We start from the raw sequence: 16,794 nt of genomic DNA, 5'->3' as shown, positions 1-16,794 counted from the left end.
GTAGTTAGAAGGTACCTTAGACGTCATCGAATGCAAACACTTCATTTTACAGACAAGGGAAAAGGCAGGCCTCCCTGTTTACAGATGACAAAGCAGGAAGTAGACTTGCCAAGGCCCCACAGGGAAGCCAGAGTGCATCTTCCCACTGCAGTGTCTTCGCTCCATCAAAGGAGCACTTGTTCATGACTATAATCCAGAGCCTCTGACTCCTTCCTCACTTCCTGCAACCATCGTGTACTCCTTCGGGGAGTCCTTGACGTGGGGTCCATGGGTAGATTTTAGAGGCCCTCACAATGTATGTTCCTGTATCGACATTTTTCTTAGGTGAGGGTTCACATCTTTCCTCAAAACGTCTGGGAGACAAAGTAGGTTAAAAATGAGTACTTGGATTTGGTGAAAGTGAGAAAGAAAAGAATCTCCTGAAAGCAGAGGAATAGAGACAGGGACAGAGGGAGGAACAGGGAAAAGGGGAGAGACAGCTAAAAAGGTAGAGAGCAGCAGGACCACCAATCCGGAATGGATCCTCACTAGGCAACATTATTCTAAGGGGAAACCTTAAAACCTTATCTGGCTTCCCAGTCTCTGGCCACACGGTAGCACAAGGTTATCGTTAGGATTCTTTTATCTCAGGATACTGCAAAGAAAACAAAAGGGTTTAGAAAAACTGAACCCATAGCACATTATCTATCATTAACTTAAGTATCGGTATGAATACTAAAACCCAGTACTAAAATAGTATGGTATTAAAATACCCATCCCTTCCAGGACAGTGTGAAACTCCACACTCTGGGGGGGGGGGGGGGTCTCTGCCTTGGTGCTGAAGTCACAGAACCTGGAGCGTGACTTCTCTGCTTCTCCAGTTCTTTCTGGTCACATCCCATGTTGATAAACCCAGCCACTTTCCTGCCTTAGCTGCATTAATGGACATATCAATTGCATATCTCTCCTTGTCTGGGTGTGTTTAAAATGCAGTGTTTGAACAACAAAGATGTTCTACTCCAACTAAGCAAATGGTATCAACTGCATGTCTGGTGCTTCAACTATTTCTGGTTTTAGTTGTCATTTCCTAAATCCGTGAAATGCAGAAGCACTTGAGGTACAAGTCTTTTCTGGAGCAAAATGCCTTCTGCTGCCCCCACCCCCCAGCTCTTCTGCAAAGCCCTGTAGTCCCGGGGCCAAGGGGACTTAATCCAGGTACGTGGTAAAAAGATGCCTTCTTGGAGGGGGCGCCTGGGGGAGCTCAGTTGGTGAAGTGTCTGACTCTTGATTTCAGCTCAGGTCATGATCTCAGGGTCCTGGGATTGAGCCCTGTGTCTTGCTCTGTGCTTAGCACAGAGTCTGCTTGACCCTCTCCCTCTGCTCCTCCCCCTGCACGCTCTCTCTCTCAATCTCTCTGTCTCAAATAAATACATAAAATCTTTAAAAAAAAAAAAAATGCTTCCTGGGACGCCTGGGACATGGACTATTTTCCCTATTACTGTGATGGTGGCTGGGGACGGGCACCTAGACTGAACCCCCTCCCCTCCTCCCTACTACTGAGAAGATGTCTGGATGTCAGAATAGATACAAGGGGTCAAGGATGCTTCAGGGATTATAAAAGTTGAGAAAGGCTTACTTTTTGTAAACAGTAAATGTCTTCTAAAGAGAGATTTGCTTAATGAAAGTCTTCTTTTTGTTCTGAATTCTCTCATTTTTTTCTGAGTATAGTCTGATTTGAATATATAAAAATGGATCTGGAGCTGCCTTGGGGGGAGGGTGGGGCATGGGTGGAGGATGTTTAGTTCCTCTGCCTGGAAAAGTCCAGGAGCTGGGAATGCGAGATATAACAGGGCCATAGAAGTATCCTTTAAAAAAAAAGAAAGAAAGAAAGAAAGAAAGAAAGAAAAGGGGCGCCTGGGTGGCTCAGTTGGTTAAGCGTCTGCCTTCGGCTCAGGTCGTGATCCTGGGGTCTCAGTGGGGAGTCTTGTTTCTGCCTCTCTCCCCATGCTCGTGCTCTCTATCTTTCTCTCGAATAAATAAAATCTTAAAAAGAAGAAGAAGAAGAAATATCCTAAAATATGCCTCACATACAGCAATCCCAAAACATTTTGAAAACAGGGAAGACGGGGCGCCTGGGTGGCTCAGTCGTTAAGCATCTGCCTTCAGCTTGGGTCATGATCCCAGGGTCCTGGGATCGAGCCCCACATTGGGCTCCCTGCCCAGCGGGAAGCCTGCTTCTCCCTCTCCCACTCCCCCTGCTTGTGTTCCCTCTTTCGCTGTGTCTCTCTCTGTCAAATAAATAAATAAAATCTTAAAAAAAAAACAAAAAACAGAGAAGACTAGTATTCCATTTAATATTATTCATGTTATTAAAAAATCTTATTCATGCTATTATAGTATTACCCCACACTCTCCCCAAACATGCACACTCCCCTCTGTCTCCAGCAAATCTTTAATGCAGTTTCCTACACACTCAACAGCTTGACTGAATATGGAAATCAAGGAAGTGGCTGAATTCCTTCTGTGAGGGAAGAGTGTTGCAGAAGATAAACTGTACTGATTCAAAAGAAGCAGAAGCTGGAGCTAGAAGTGACCAGGAATGAAGCCCTCTTCCTCCCTGTCTACCAAGATGATTCCGCCAAATCATCTTGAGAGCTTTTGAGTTCCATGAAATGTGGGGAAGGGCTTTGAGCCCATTCTAAGGGGCAAGGAGATTGCAGCTAATGATTCCCAAAGACCCATCTCCAGCCTTGACCTTGGAGCCACTTGCCTCCTCAATTTCTCCTCCTAGATATCTAACAGATAACTCGAATTTAAAACGACCCCAAACCAAACCTGACTCCATCTCCAAACAGGCTCTTCCCTTCATCTTCCTCATCTCAGTTACCAGCCCCACAACCACGCAGTTGCTCAAGCCCCAAACTACAAGGCATCCTGGAATTCTCTTTCTCTCATCCTCCATGGCAGCAGGCCCCGCCAGCCCCACCCCCAAGACCTATCCCAAGTCTGGACATTTTGAAAGAGGACTCCACTACCTCCATTCTGACCTGAAATTTTCTAATTGACTAAGTTCTTTTTTCCAGCTTCTCTCTCTTTTTTTTTTTAAAGATTTGATTTATTCATTTATTTGAGAGAGTGAGAGAGAGAGAGCACATGAGAGGGGGTAGGGTCAGAGGGAGAAGCAGACTCCCCGCCAAGCAAGGAGCCCGATGCGGGACTCGATCCCGGGACTCCAGGATCATGACCTGAGCTGAAGGCAGTCACTTAACCAACTGAGCCACCCAGGCGCCCCTCCAGCTTATCTCTTAACTCCAGCAAAAGACCCTGCGGGCAAAGCATCCCCTCAAGAAATGACAGCCCTGAGCCAGCAAGCCCCCACCCGTGATTGATTCCAAGACAACACTAGACCTGACTTTTACTGCCCACCTGCACGCACCCGCTGGCCTCGATCCCACATTTTCCTTATATAAACCTGGAAGTATTTTCAGGACTTTGGAGACAGTCTTCAGGACACTAGTCCCCGCCTCTGTCTTCCCAGTGCTGGTTACTGTTTCCACTGATCCCACTTAAGTATCAGCCACCATTCCTCAACTGAACTTGTACAAGAACCTCCTTACCAGTCATCCTGCCTCTACTCTGGTCCCAGTGCCCTTTATTCTACATAGCAGTAGCAGATAGATAAGAATGTGTGTGTGTCCATATCAGAACCTATCACTCTACCCCTTACAGTCATGCACGGCCTCCCACTGCAATTCAAACTCCACCCCCCCACCCCACGTGGTCTCTGGGGCCCCAAGTGACCTGGCCCTGCTCACCTCCCTGACCTCATTTCCTTCTACACTCCTTGCATTCATGGGACATTATGCACACTGGCTCCTTACTACATGCACGTACGCACACATGCGCGCGCACACACACACACACACACACACACGGTGCCCCTTCTTGCTTCAGGGCCTTTGTACTTGCTACTCTTCTGCCTAGAGTGCTTTCCCCCTAAATTTCTGCCAGGCTGCCACAATCCCCGAACTCCTGCCCCCCAGCCACTCTCTAGCCTTTACTTTGTTTTACTCCTAATAACTCTTATTTGTGGTTTGATTCACATTTTTCATCTTTCTCTCCCCATTAGAATGGGAGCTCTATGAAGGGAGAGACTCTTATCTGCCGCTCCTACAATAGTCCCTGGCACAGAATAGTGCTCCATAGAACCTGTGGAATGAACACAGCTGAGTTTCACTTGTTTCCTGCTTTCTCTCTCTCAAAGGCCACCCAAACTGCAGCATCCGGTTCAAGCCTCAGGCATCAGAGCGGTCATTTGATGGTCCCCCTAAGTCAGGTAAACTGGACCACTGGTACCTGTAGGCGCCCTGCAGGCTCCCCTGGGAAAGGCAGAGACCTCACTAGAGCTGGCAGAGGCCCTGGGGAAATTCACACAAGACGGAAGTTTCACTCTTTCCAAGCATCCAGTTCTGTCCCTTTTCAAACCTCCCTGAAATGTTCTGCTCTTGCCATTTTCCTTTCCTTCCAGACCGTTTCCCAAAGGGTAAAACCTTTCTGTGTGACCTTTAGTCACGAACAACAAGTAGTGACTATAAAATTTACTTTTTCAGTTATCAGTTCAATGTTGCTCACTGGGTCTGATAACTGACCTAAATAAGCCATTGTGCCTCCAGTTATAATCTCTCTCTCTCTCTCTCTCTCCCCACCCTTCCATGTAAGGACACAGCAAGAAGAAAGCCATCTGCAAGCCAGGAAGAACACTTTCACTAGGAACCATATCAACAGCACCTTGATTTCGGACCTTCCAGCCTTCAGAATGATGAGAAATAAATGTCTGCTGTTTAAACCATCCAGTTTATGGTACTATGTTACAGCAACCTGAGCTAACAAAGACAGTGTTTTCCCTGAATTCATTCAGCAGAGATGTCCTGAGCCTGCCCAGTACCTGGGCTGTGGAATAAAGCATGGATAAAGCAGATGAGGTCCCACCTTCACAGTGGAACTTTGATTCTAATGGGAACGTTAGCCAAAGACAATAGGCAAGTAATCAAACAAGTGAATTTAGACCGTGATAAGAGCCATGAAGAAAACACAACAGGGAATGCAACATGGAGTGATGGGAGGGGCTACTTTAGATCTGGTAGTCCAGGAAGGCTTTCTGGGGAGGGAACATTTGAGTTGAATGATCAAGAAGACCCAACTAAGAGATAACCTGGTGGAGTAACATTCCAGGCACAGGGGATCACAGTATTAGCTTGTGCCTACGTAAGACCTGACAATTAGGGCAGGCAGGGAATGAATAGACCTTACACAGATTTGAGTATTAGTATCCAGAAGTGGAAGTGAGAGATACATAGCGAGAACATTCAAATAAGAACCTTCAGATTTTGAATACCAATGAAGTAACGATGGTCTCACAATGGCCTTCTATTCCATGCAAGGCCGCCTCTGCATTTTCCACATCACCATCATCCATAGAACATGAAATATCTATACGACATCATGATGCTAATCACAGCTTCCAAGTCGGTTTTATTAGACAGTGGGGTACATTTGCTACAATTAACAGATCAATATTGACACATTAACTCAAGTCAGCACTTTATTCAGATTTCTAATGTCTTTTTTTTTTCTGTTCTATGATCCCATCCAGGGTACCACACTGGACTTAGTCATGTCTTCTCAGGCTCCTGGTGGCTGTAATTTCTTAGGAATTCCTTGTTTTTGATGACCTTGGCAGTTTTGAGGACTATCAGCCAGGTATTTTGTAGAATGTCTCTCAATTGGGATTTGTCTTGATGTTTTTCCCAAGATGAGACTGCAGGGGCGCCTGGCTGGCTCAGTCGTTAAGCATCTGCCTTCAGCTCGGGTCATGATCCCAGGGTCCTGGGATCAAGCCCTGCATCGGGCTCCCAGCTCAGCGGGAAGCCTGCTTCTCCCTCTCCCACTCCCCCTGCTTGTGTTCCCTCTCTCGCTGTGTCTCTCTCTGTCAAATAAATAAATAAAATCTTAAAAAAAAAAAAAAAGATGAGACTGCAGCTGTGGGTTATCGGGCAAAAGACCAGAGAGGTCAAGTGCCATTTTTAGCACACCATATCAAGGGTACATATTACTAACACGACTTATCACTATTGATGTGGACCTTGATCCCTTAGCTGAGTTCCAAATTATTTTTGATTCTTCACTCTCTCATGCCTTACGTAAACTCTGCCAGTCACTGGGCTTCTCCCAGTGGTTACCAGGGTCTCTCGCCGACCCCACTCGTTGGCATCATCCCAACGGCCTCGGGTCTACGCTCCCAGCCCCTTCTCAGCACCTGGCAGCACACTATCAGAGCTCTCTTCCTAAAATAAAACTCTTGTCATTCATATCCTTGCTCCAGTCAAATAACCCCACTTGGGAACAAAACTTCTGCTTTGGTTGGAAGATAAGTCCGAGTCTTCCAGCATCACATGTATGCCTTTTTCTCAACCTGACCAGAAGCGACTTTGCCGCTCTGTCTCCTGTCCGAGCTCCACACTAGCGCTCCTCGGATCAGGCCCCGGCTCGTGCCTTCCCAGAGGCCACTGGGCTGCATTTTGTCATGCTTCCGCTCTGTGGCAGTCATCTTTCGAGGCCCTTTCTAGAAACGGCTCACAAAAGGCTCCTTACAGTCAAGGAGTGTGGTGAATTCGAGTGACAAGCACAGTGAACAGGTAACTTCAGGGTACAGAAGTAGATGCTCGATACTAATTTGGCCGTGTGCAAATTGCACAAGGAACATCTGGGCCAACGCCCTTCACGGTGGCTCAGGGACTTAGTGGGAGGTTACACAAGGGACATGATATCCGACTAAGACTTGAAGAAAGAAGAAGTTCACCAAGTGAACAAGAGGCGGAGAGAAGGTCTAGACAGTGGGTACATCGTGCACAGAATAAGTCATGGCCAGGAAGCAATTTAATATGGAAGTATTTGCAGAACGTAAATATGAGCTAGAATGTGACAAAACAAGCTAAAGAACTTGGATTTTATCATTATTTTAAAGTGAAATAGAACAGAGGAGAAAAAGTTGGTTTGTGGACATTTCATTTGTTTCTGCATATATAACTATGTGTATGTCCTGCTTTACAATGTAAATTGTATGTTTTTACTGGAAATCACCTTTACATAAACGGTTTAAAAGACTGCTATACGGGGGTGGCTGGCCAGTTCAGTCGGTGGAGCGTGCGACTCTTGATCTAAGGGCCATTCAAGCCCCATGTTTGGCATGGAGCTTTAAAAAAAAATGTTTAAAAAAGCAGTGCTATATGGAGAGGATATGTAGCAGGGCTGTGTGTTCCAACAGCATTTTTCAAACTTCTCCGAGGATAATACTAGTTCAGGGCCCCAACCTAGAATCAGAATGTCCAGGGGAAGCCCGGAAATCTGCATTTTCATGAGCACTCCGTGTATTTTTTATGAGGGAAACTTGGGAACTCTGAAACTCTGACAGCAGAGTAGAAAATAGATTGGAGCGGGAAGACACAGAAGGTGGGAGACCACGGCTATTGTCTGAGAGACGGCAAGGCTTGAACCCCGGCAGCAGCCGTGGGGAACCGAGGAGGCAGTGGCTATGGGAGACCTGTGGAAGGTGGGCTATCAGATGTGGAGGTGCGGGACACACGGGCACCTAGGTCTCGAAGGTCTGTGTCTTGGATGCCTGCATCGGTAGTGGCTACAGGAGAAAGAGAGTGGGGTTCAGGGGAAAATAATGAGTAGGGTTTTGGGACTTGGATTTGCAGTGAAATCCGTCCTGAACCGTGGGCATTTGGAGTAGGCAGTAGTGGAGCTCCGCACAGGGGTCAAGGCTGAAGATAAGAATTTCTGCGTCGTGAGCATATAGGTTAGAACATGAAAAATACGATTCCCAGGGAAGTGGGTGGGGTCTGCAGAGCCAAGGACATCAGGTGGAGGGCTTGAAGCTCTCACGGCTCCTACTCATCACTTCTGCCTCATGTAATTTCCCTCCGCGAGAGAGCCCTTCACCCAGTCCCTTCCTCTGCCTAGCACAATCTCAAAAGCTCTCTCTCCAGCTCTCACCACCCAGGTGGAGCGAACCGCAGCGCTGAGCTACAGCATCTCCTTGCACCCTCCTCCACCCATTTCTGATTAGGGTTAGTGGTGTCCCGTTTTCCTTTTTTTCCCGTGAGAGGCTTCAGAAGCATTTCTGGATTCCCAGCAACTAGCACAGCATAGAACCCTAACAAATGTTTGTGACATTGTGGTGAAGATTTCAGGGTACTTCATCAATTTGGACTTAAAATGCTAGCAATTTTTAAATGGTGAATGAATCCCTTCAAACAATAGCTACCAAACTATTATAAATTATTTCTGATGATATTTCGTGACAGTACCATCTGGTTTTTATCTTCCTATTTCTAGCTCAGGGATCTCATATTTTAATTTAACAAAAGCTACTCAAATTAATCTCTTTATTCCATTGCATAGCCCAGGAAAGGCATACATTAAAGTCATGAGTGCCAAGTTCATTTCATCTTAATATGGAAAGTATTTGGGGCTAAATCACTCAGGTATTCTTTGACCAGAAATAGTGTGTACCTTGTGTAGCCCCAAAATTAGTTGCTGCATTTAAAAATAACATTTTATTTAAAATTTTCAAACATATACAATGGTAGAAAGAACATCAATAAGCCTATATGTACCCATTACCTACTTCAATAATTATCAACTCACAGCCAATTCTGTTTCACCTCTACCCCCAACTTCATTGCATATTATCTAGAAGCAAATCCCAGAGGGAGCATACTATGTCATCAGTAAAAGAAGAGACCTAAAAAATAAATAAATATATATATACATATATGTACATATACATATATATATAATTACACCTCAAAATATTAACAATAGTTCTTTAACATTATCAAATATTCAGTCATTGGTCAAATTATCAATTCTTTCTTTACAGTCTGAAAAAAAAATTAAGATCTAAATAATGCCCACACATTGCCATTGGTTGATATGCCTTTTGAGTCTCTTTTATTAATCTATAGGTTTCCTGGGGCACCTGGGTGGCTCAGTCAGTTGAGTGGCTGCTTTCGGCTTGGGTCATGGTCTCAGGGTCCTGGGATCGAGCCCCGCGTCAGGCTCCCTGCTCAGCAGGGGTCTGCTTCTCCCTCTCCCTACTCTCTCTCTCTCTCAAGTAAATAAATAAAAATCTTTAAAAAATTTTTTAAAAATCTATAGAGTTCCCTTTCCCTCTTTGTTTCTTGTAAATTATTTATTGAAGAAATCAGGTCCTTTGTCCTGTAGAGTTTCCCACAGTCTGATTTTTTGCTGCATGTACTCCCATGGTAGAGTGTAACATGTTCCTCTGTCCTCTGTACCTTCTGAAATCGGGAGTTGGAATGAGCAGCTTGATGAGACTTGGATTTTTTGGCAGGAGTGTTTCATGGGCGTTGGTGTGTTCTTCCTTTCTCCATGAAGAGGTAAATATTGTTTGGTTGTCTCTCTTTTTGTCATGTTAGAAACGATGAGTGATCTTCAAGGTCTAGACACATTCGTTCTCAGGGAGTTGCAGAAAGGTGATACTCTAATTTCTTCATTCCTTTGTCATTTAGCTGCTGGAACACTTCTGCAAGGAGGAGCTTCGCCTCGTGCATTATTCAGTTACCCAGGGATATAAGTGACATCAAAAGGTCAGAAAAAATAATAGAATTTATATACCAGTTTTCAAATCAATAATGAATTGCTTCTCAGTCATCTTCTAGATGGGACCAATTTTTTGAGCATCATTATGAACTCATAGACTGAAACATATTTGATGTTTCAACTTATTGCCATTTATTATCTTTTTTTTTTTTTTTTTAAAGATTTTATTTATTTATTTGACAGAGACAGACACAGTGAGAGAGGGAACACAAGCAGTGGGAGTGAGAGAGGGAGAAGCAGGCTTCCCGCCGAGCATGGAGCCCGATGTGGGGCTCGATCCCAGGACCCCGGGATCATGACCTGAGCCGAAGGCAGACGCCCAACGACTGAGCCACCCAGGCGCCCCGCCATTTATTATCCTCTTAATGCTCAAAAAGTCCCATCTTTGGCCAGTGGGAACCTCATTGGGTTGGCTCTTGGGTTCTTTTGAAACAACCCTAGTAGTCTTTGATAGCTTCCTCAACTATCCATGTGACAAGATGCTTCGAGTTTCTCTTGTTCATTTCCTGCCCCAGACCTGAATCAGCCTGCCTCCTTTTAATGGGAGATGGTATTGCAAGACCTTATCAGGGCTCTGGGGGTGCTCCCTGCACCTCCGTTGATTTGACCTTGACTTTGAAGTTTTAAATTTCTCGACATACCAGTGGCTAGTGGTGCAGACTCCAGAGGTAGACTGCCTGGGTTTGAATCACCGCTCTACCATTATTAGGTATGTGACACTGGGCCAGTCTACCAACTTCTCCATGCTTCAGCTTCTTCAATTATAAAAGGAGAATAATAACCTTACCTAAATTCATAAGATCCTGGTGATATTTAAATCAGAAAACTCATGTAAAATGCCTAGAATAGAGTCTGGCCCGGAGGGTTGAGTAAAAGTTGGCTATTAATATTCTTATTACTAATCTCTTCACAGCCTTGTCACTGTTGCCTGCTTACACTGGGGGTCATCTGGGATGTCATACAGACTGACATTTTATTCATATCTAGTGACACACTGGTTTATTTTATTTTATTTTATTTTATTTTTTAAAGATTTTATTTATTTATTTAACAGAGAGAGACAGAGCGAGAGAGGGAACACAAGCAGGGGGAGTGGGAGAGGGAGAAGCAGGCTTCCCTGCACAGCAAGGAGCCCGATGCGGGGCTCGATCCCAGGACCCTGGGATCATGACCTGAGCCGAAGGCAGACGCTTAACGACTGAGCCACCCAGGCGCTCCCTGGTTTATTTTAAAAAATTATTTTGAAGTCCCATCTGCAGCATTCGTCCCACTAATGTGCAGCTCTAAATGATGCAACTCTCACACATATTAGAACATTTCCTACAAAGGAATCCAAATTCAACAAAGCTAGTGGCATTCATGAAGTTCCCAAGTACCAGCGTACTTCCTGCTTTTTACACTCATTTGGAAAGGGGTAAATTGGCAGAAGCCTAGCTGGGAGCGGCCCAACCATGGAGTCAAGTTCTTACTTTGCATTGCCAAGTCACATTTGTCTGGTCTTCCCTAGTTGAGCAGAGGGAGCTATTAGAGGTGGCATTCCCCAAAGCCTTCCAGCTCCCTTTTTAATCAAACTGGTAGAACCTCAAGACATATTGCAGATCACATAAATCTTAATACTGGTTCTGTCTGGAAGCTCATCTCTATTAAATCTTGATCCATTTAGCCATTTGCAATACAACTCCTGCTTCAGGTTTGAGAGGTTAAAGATTTCAGGGCTGCTTTTGCATGGATTCACATGTATTTTACCAGAAGCTTATACCACTATTACTGAAATTTGGGTTTTGACTTCTTTTGTTACAATGTGAACAAACAGGGTATTTCTGGTCAAAATAAAGACAGTGAAGGGAAGCAGAAGCCTAGGGGGCTGTTTCCTTGCTGGTTCATTAGATCCCAACAAAGCCTCTAGGTACCTCTCTAAACCTGAAAACCCTACAGAGCCGTCTCTAAACAGTCTCTAAAACTGTTATGCCATGAGTTCCTTAAAACAAAGACATATGCTTGCAATTTTACACACTTGCATCACTGACATATGATTGCATTATAATTACATCAGCTGGGCCAAGTTGTCCATACAGCTCTGGCCAGAAATTCCCAGGAGGCACCAAGGTCTATCAGTGCTTAAACAAACATTTACTCACTTGTTTTAAATTTTTGTTTCTCTTTTTGTGTCTTATGGCACTCTTAGCATTTTTTAAGTAGCTGTTTGCCATTAAGATGACTTTGAAGGAACTTTAAAAACAATAATTGTAAAAAATAATAATATGTAACATATATGTTTGTCAATGGGGAAGTGGGTGTAGAAAAATAATGGTAGATTCATGGAAGAAGACCTTCAGCGTTGCTCTGGCGGAACGGAGACAGGCCCTCTGGTTGGAGATATGTGTAACACACCAACTTACTGTGACCTAGGAAAGGCCGCCAAGGATGTCTTCAATAAAGGATATGGATTTGGCATGGTTAAAATAGATCTGAAAACCAAGTCCTGTAGTGGAGTGGAATTTTCTACTTCTGGTCATGCTTACGCTGATACAGGGAAAGCGTCAGGCAACCTAGAGACCAAATATAAGGTCTGTAACTATGGACTTACCTTCACGCAGAAATGGAACACAGACAATACTCTCGGAACAGAAATCTCTTTGGAGAATAAGTTGGCTGAAGGGTTGAAACTGACTCTTGATACCATATTTGTACCGAACACAGGAAAGAAGAGTGGAAAATTGAAGGCCTCTTATAAACGGGATTGTTTCAGTCTTGGCAGTAATGTTGATATAGATTTTTCTGGACCAACCATCTATGGCTGGGCTGCGTTAGCCTTTGAGGGTTGGCTTGCTGGCTATCAGATGAGTTTTGACACAGCCAAATCCAAACTGTCACAGAATAATTTCGCCCTGGGTTACAAGGCTGCAGACTTCCAGCCATGTGACTGACGGCACTGAATTTGGAGGGTCTATCTACCAGAAGGTTAACGAGAAGACTGAAACGTCAATAAACCTTGCTTGGACGGCTGGCAGGAACAATACCCGTTTTGGCATCGCTGCTAAATACAAGCTGGATTGTAGAACTTCTCTATCTGCTAAAGTAAATAATGCCAGCCTGATTGGACTGGGTTATACTCAGACCCTTCGACCTGGTGTCAAACTGACCCTATCAGCTTTAATCGACGGAAAGAACTTCAATGCAGGAGGTCACAAGGTTGGGTTGGGATTTGAACTAGAAGCTTAATGTGGTTTTGAGTAAAGCATCCGATTTGTCCCTGGAGGTGAAGAGAACCCACTATGTTTTGGCCTTAAAATTCTGTGAAATTTCAAAAGTGTGAACTTTTTATTCTTCCAAAGAATTGTAATCCTCTCCACACTGAAGTCTAGAGATCGCAAGTCCATCCTAAGGGAGGTACTTGAAGGCATGCCTGGAAGTTGTCATGTTTGTGCCACATTTCAGTTGAGTTCTGCAGTGTTATTTTAAATGTGTTCCTCAGCGACAATGTAGTGTCACATTACAAAGGAAATGACCCGATCCTCCAGTTTGTACATCACGTCCTGCATGTCCCACACCACTTTTTCATGACCTTTTAATATATTGGTCTCTGTGCTGTAGTGGAATCTTTGGTTTTGCATCAGAGTAAAATAAAATAAACCCACTACAAAAAAAAAAAAAAAAAAAAAAAGAAAAATAATGGTAGATTCATATAATGGAAACTATTCGGTTACTAAATAAAATGGATCTTTAGGTATTGATACTTAAATGTATCTTTAGGTATTGAAAGAACAGAAACAAGTTTCAAACATACTCAAAACAGTATGTATAGTAGGATCATATTTCAGTAAAATAATAATTATTATACATGTTGGTATATGCATAGAAAAAAATCTGAGGGGGCACCTGGGTGGCTCAGTGGGTTAAGCGTCTGCCTTGGGCTCAGGTCATGATCTAGGGTCCTAGGATCAAGTCCCTTATTGGGCTCCCTGCTCTGTGGGGAGTCTGCTTCTCCCTCTGCCCCTCGCCCCTGCTCCTTCTGCACATGCGCTCTCTCTCTCTCTCTCTCTCAAATAAATAAATAAAATCTTTTAAAAAAATCTGAAGAAAGATAGCCCAAGATGTTAATAGGGGCTATTTTGGGGGCACTTGGGGGGCTCAGTCAGTTAAGCCACCCACTCTTAATTTCAGCTCAGGTCATGATCTCAGGGAAGAGTCTGCTTGAGATTCTTTCCCCCTGCCCCTCCCCCATTCGTGCACTCTCTCACAAATAAATAAATAAACAAAAGTTTTTTTAAAATAGGGGCTATTTTCAGAGATGAAATTGTAATTGATTTTTCCTATATATTTCTATACTTCTTGGAATTTCTTATGAATAAGTATTACTTTTTCAATCAGAAAAAAATATTTTTTTGAAAATCAATGGTATAATGTGTTCAAAACATCAAAAGAATCTATTGTTAATTTTAATAATATTAGTGAAATTTCTCATGGTAGCGTCTCAGTTGAGAGGTATATTATTAAGCTTCTGTGAAAATAGTAGTTATTATTACTATAACTGATGTAGTAAAGAAAAAAATAACCAGTATAACTAGCCCTCCTTGAATTGAAAACAATTTAGTACAGGTTTTTGTTTATTTGTTTGGGGACTTTTGTGGGGGTTTTTTTTTCTTCCCATTTACCAGTTTATTAAAGGATGTGATAAATATGAATCAACACAGAGTGAGGCCAGGGAAAAGAGTGCACTGCTCTCCCCACATCTCCAAACGACAATATTGCAACCAGCTACCCTGACGCCTAAACTCAGCCGAGGCCCCAACAAGGAAGCATCCCCTCTCTGCTGTAGGAACAATGCACAGAATGGCCACAAGGAACAGAGGCTGACATCATTTTCAAGAAAACACTCTATTTTACTAAAAGTCAACATAGACATATACGTTACATTTTACAAAAACACCATCTATTTGGATCTCTCGGCGCCCCCAATCCAACAAAAGGGGGCTCTGAGGGAGCTAAGAGGACAGGATCCCCCTTCCAAACACTGTGGCGGCCCCGTGCAGCCCCAGCCCCCGGGTCCAGGGCACAGGAGGCAAGGTTAGTGGAAGCCACTCCGGCAGCCAGCGCGGGGCACCGGGAGCCTGTCCAGAGCCCTCACTGCCACCCCTGCCAGGACCATGAACACGCTGATGCACAGCCTGAGCCCTAGCTGGACACAGACAGGTCCTGCCTCAGGAGGAGGAGACAGGTACCCATAGTGGCTGCAGTCAGCCTTGCCCAGGGTTAGTGTCAATGACAGCCGGGGCTTCCGGTCCAACTCCTCCTCCTCCAGGCAGCTCTGCGGAGGCCGGGACTTGGAAGTAAACGATGAGGCCGGCCACCAGCGCCCCCTGCAGGAGGCCAACGAGGACATCACTCCAGTGGTGCTTGTGGTCAGACCCGCTCGCGGGTGTAGCCAACATAGAGTGCAAAGGCCAACAGGAAGACCTGCACCGTGGGCCGCAGAAGTTGTGCCCACTTCCAGCAGAGCTGTGCCTGCACATAGAGCTCCAGGAACATCATGCAGTACGTCCCAAAGGAGGAGTGTCTGGAATAGAAAGTCTGGACTCGGTTAGCGGGGCTTCCCCACACCTTCTCCACCTGCACGTAGACGGAGCAGTTGATGGAGCTCGAGTCAGGGTCACACACCGCCAGGAAGTTGGGCCGAAGATGGCCGGTCGTGTACTTGGCCCAGGTCTATGAGTGACTGAATCACTGCAGCCCCAAACAGGAACTTCCCCAACACCTTATAGACGGCAGCCACATAGTTGTTGAAGTCAGAGCGGGAATAGAGACGGTCTTTGTACACCAGGTAGGCCTCCCTGGCCGAGACAAGGATGATGGTGGCTGTGATGGTGACCCCGGCCATGAGCCCACGGGTGATGGTGTCTGTACGGTAGGGGTACCGGATAGAGTCGTCTCTGCAGGAGAACCATGCTTATATGGGGCGTTCACAAGAGTCAGGATGGCAGAGAGGCTCCATTCAGATAAACGCAGTCGGGAAGATGGCAGAGGAGGAAGATCCTAAGCCACCTCCTCCAATGTACACATCAAGGCTACAACCTCATATAGAACAACTTGCTCTGAGAAGAAACCTGGAGAACAGCTTTTCCATAGCCGGAGATAAAAAGACAAAGCTACACTGAGAAGAACAGGAGAGGCAGAGACACAACACCCCTAGCATGATGACCCACAAGCCAGAGGGATTTCACAGGGGTGGAGGTCCTCCCTGAGGACCACCAAGCACAGCCCACTCCAGGGTTTTGTACTGGGAAGACTAGCTGCCATAACATCTGGCTGTGAATATCAGCGGGGCTTAACTCTGGGATACCTGGAGAGCTATACAAACCAAGATGCCACTCTTAAAGGGCCCCCACCCAATCTCACTTGCTCCAAGATCCAGCACAGAGGCAGCAGTTTTAAAAATGTCTGGCCCATATGTGAAGAATGACTAATTTTAGGGCATGCACCAGAGGGGCAGGGATGTATAGGAACTTTCAGTGGGAACGGAAGCACTGATGGGCACCATTTTTCTTACCCTCCTTCAGCCTAGCTGTCCAGACACTGCACCATGGGCCACAGAAGTAGTGCCCACTTCTGGTGAGCACCAATTCTAACATTCTCCATCCACCTTGCTAGCATCCACCTGGCATTCCCCTGTGGACCCATCCTACCCAACATGCCCACCCCCCAGGTACCCCTCCAAGGAGGCTCCCATCCTGCCACACCCAACAGGAAGACTCAGCCAGTACCAGTACCCCTCAAAAGTAACACCTGCCGCAGGGAGGAAGAGCAACAGTAATGACCTGGCCTCATAGCCAGACCACACCAGGGGCTAACCCCATCCACCATCATACCTGCAGCAGCCACAACTGGGCATCTAAGCCAGCCAGGCCAGGGCCAACCCTGCCCACCAGTGTGCCTAGAGCAATCATGGCCTCACCACGACAGAGGGCTCATGCAGCCAACATAGGAGACACCTCTGGAGTGCTTCATTTTGGTGACTGGGGGGATTGGGCTTCTGGGTCCCACCAGACTTCTATATAAGACTACTACCTTCAAGACCAGGAAACATAGCTGACCTATCTCATTCATAGAAATAAACACTACAAGTCA

At 45.3% G+C, this 16,794-nt stretch overlaps 2 pseudogenes; one reads left to right on the top strand and one right to left on the bottom strand.

Moving 5' to 3' along the window:
- Positions 1 to 11,966: 11,966 nt before the first annotated feature.
- On the top strand, positions 11,967 to 13,342 carry LOC118521375 (non-selective voltage-gated ion channel VDAC3 pseudogene; annotated as a pseudogene).
- Positions 13,343 to 14,605: 1,263 nt separating this feature from the next.
- On the bottom strand, positions 14,606 to 16,022 carry LOC118521376 (phospholipid phosphatase 2 pseudogene; annotated as a pseudogene).
- Positions 16,023 to 16,794: the final 772 nt, after the last annotated feature.

The sequence above is a fragment of the Halichoerus grypus genome, chromosome 10 (assembly GCF_964656455.1).
Source record: "Halichoerus grypus chromosome 10, mHalGry1.hap1.1, whole genome shotgun sequence".
Classification (NCBI taxonomy): Eukaryota; Metazoa; Chordata; class Mammalia; order Carnivora; family Phocidae; genus Halichoerus; species Halichoerus grypus.
Note: the sequence above shows the minus strand (reverse complement) of the source record. Positions and strands in the feature narration are given on the sequence as shown.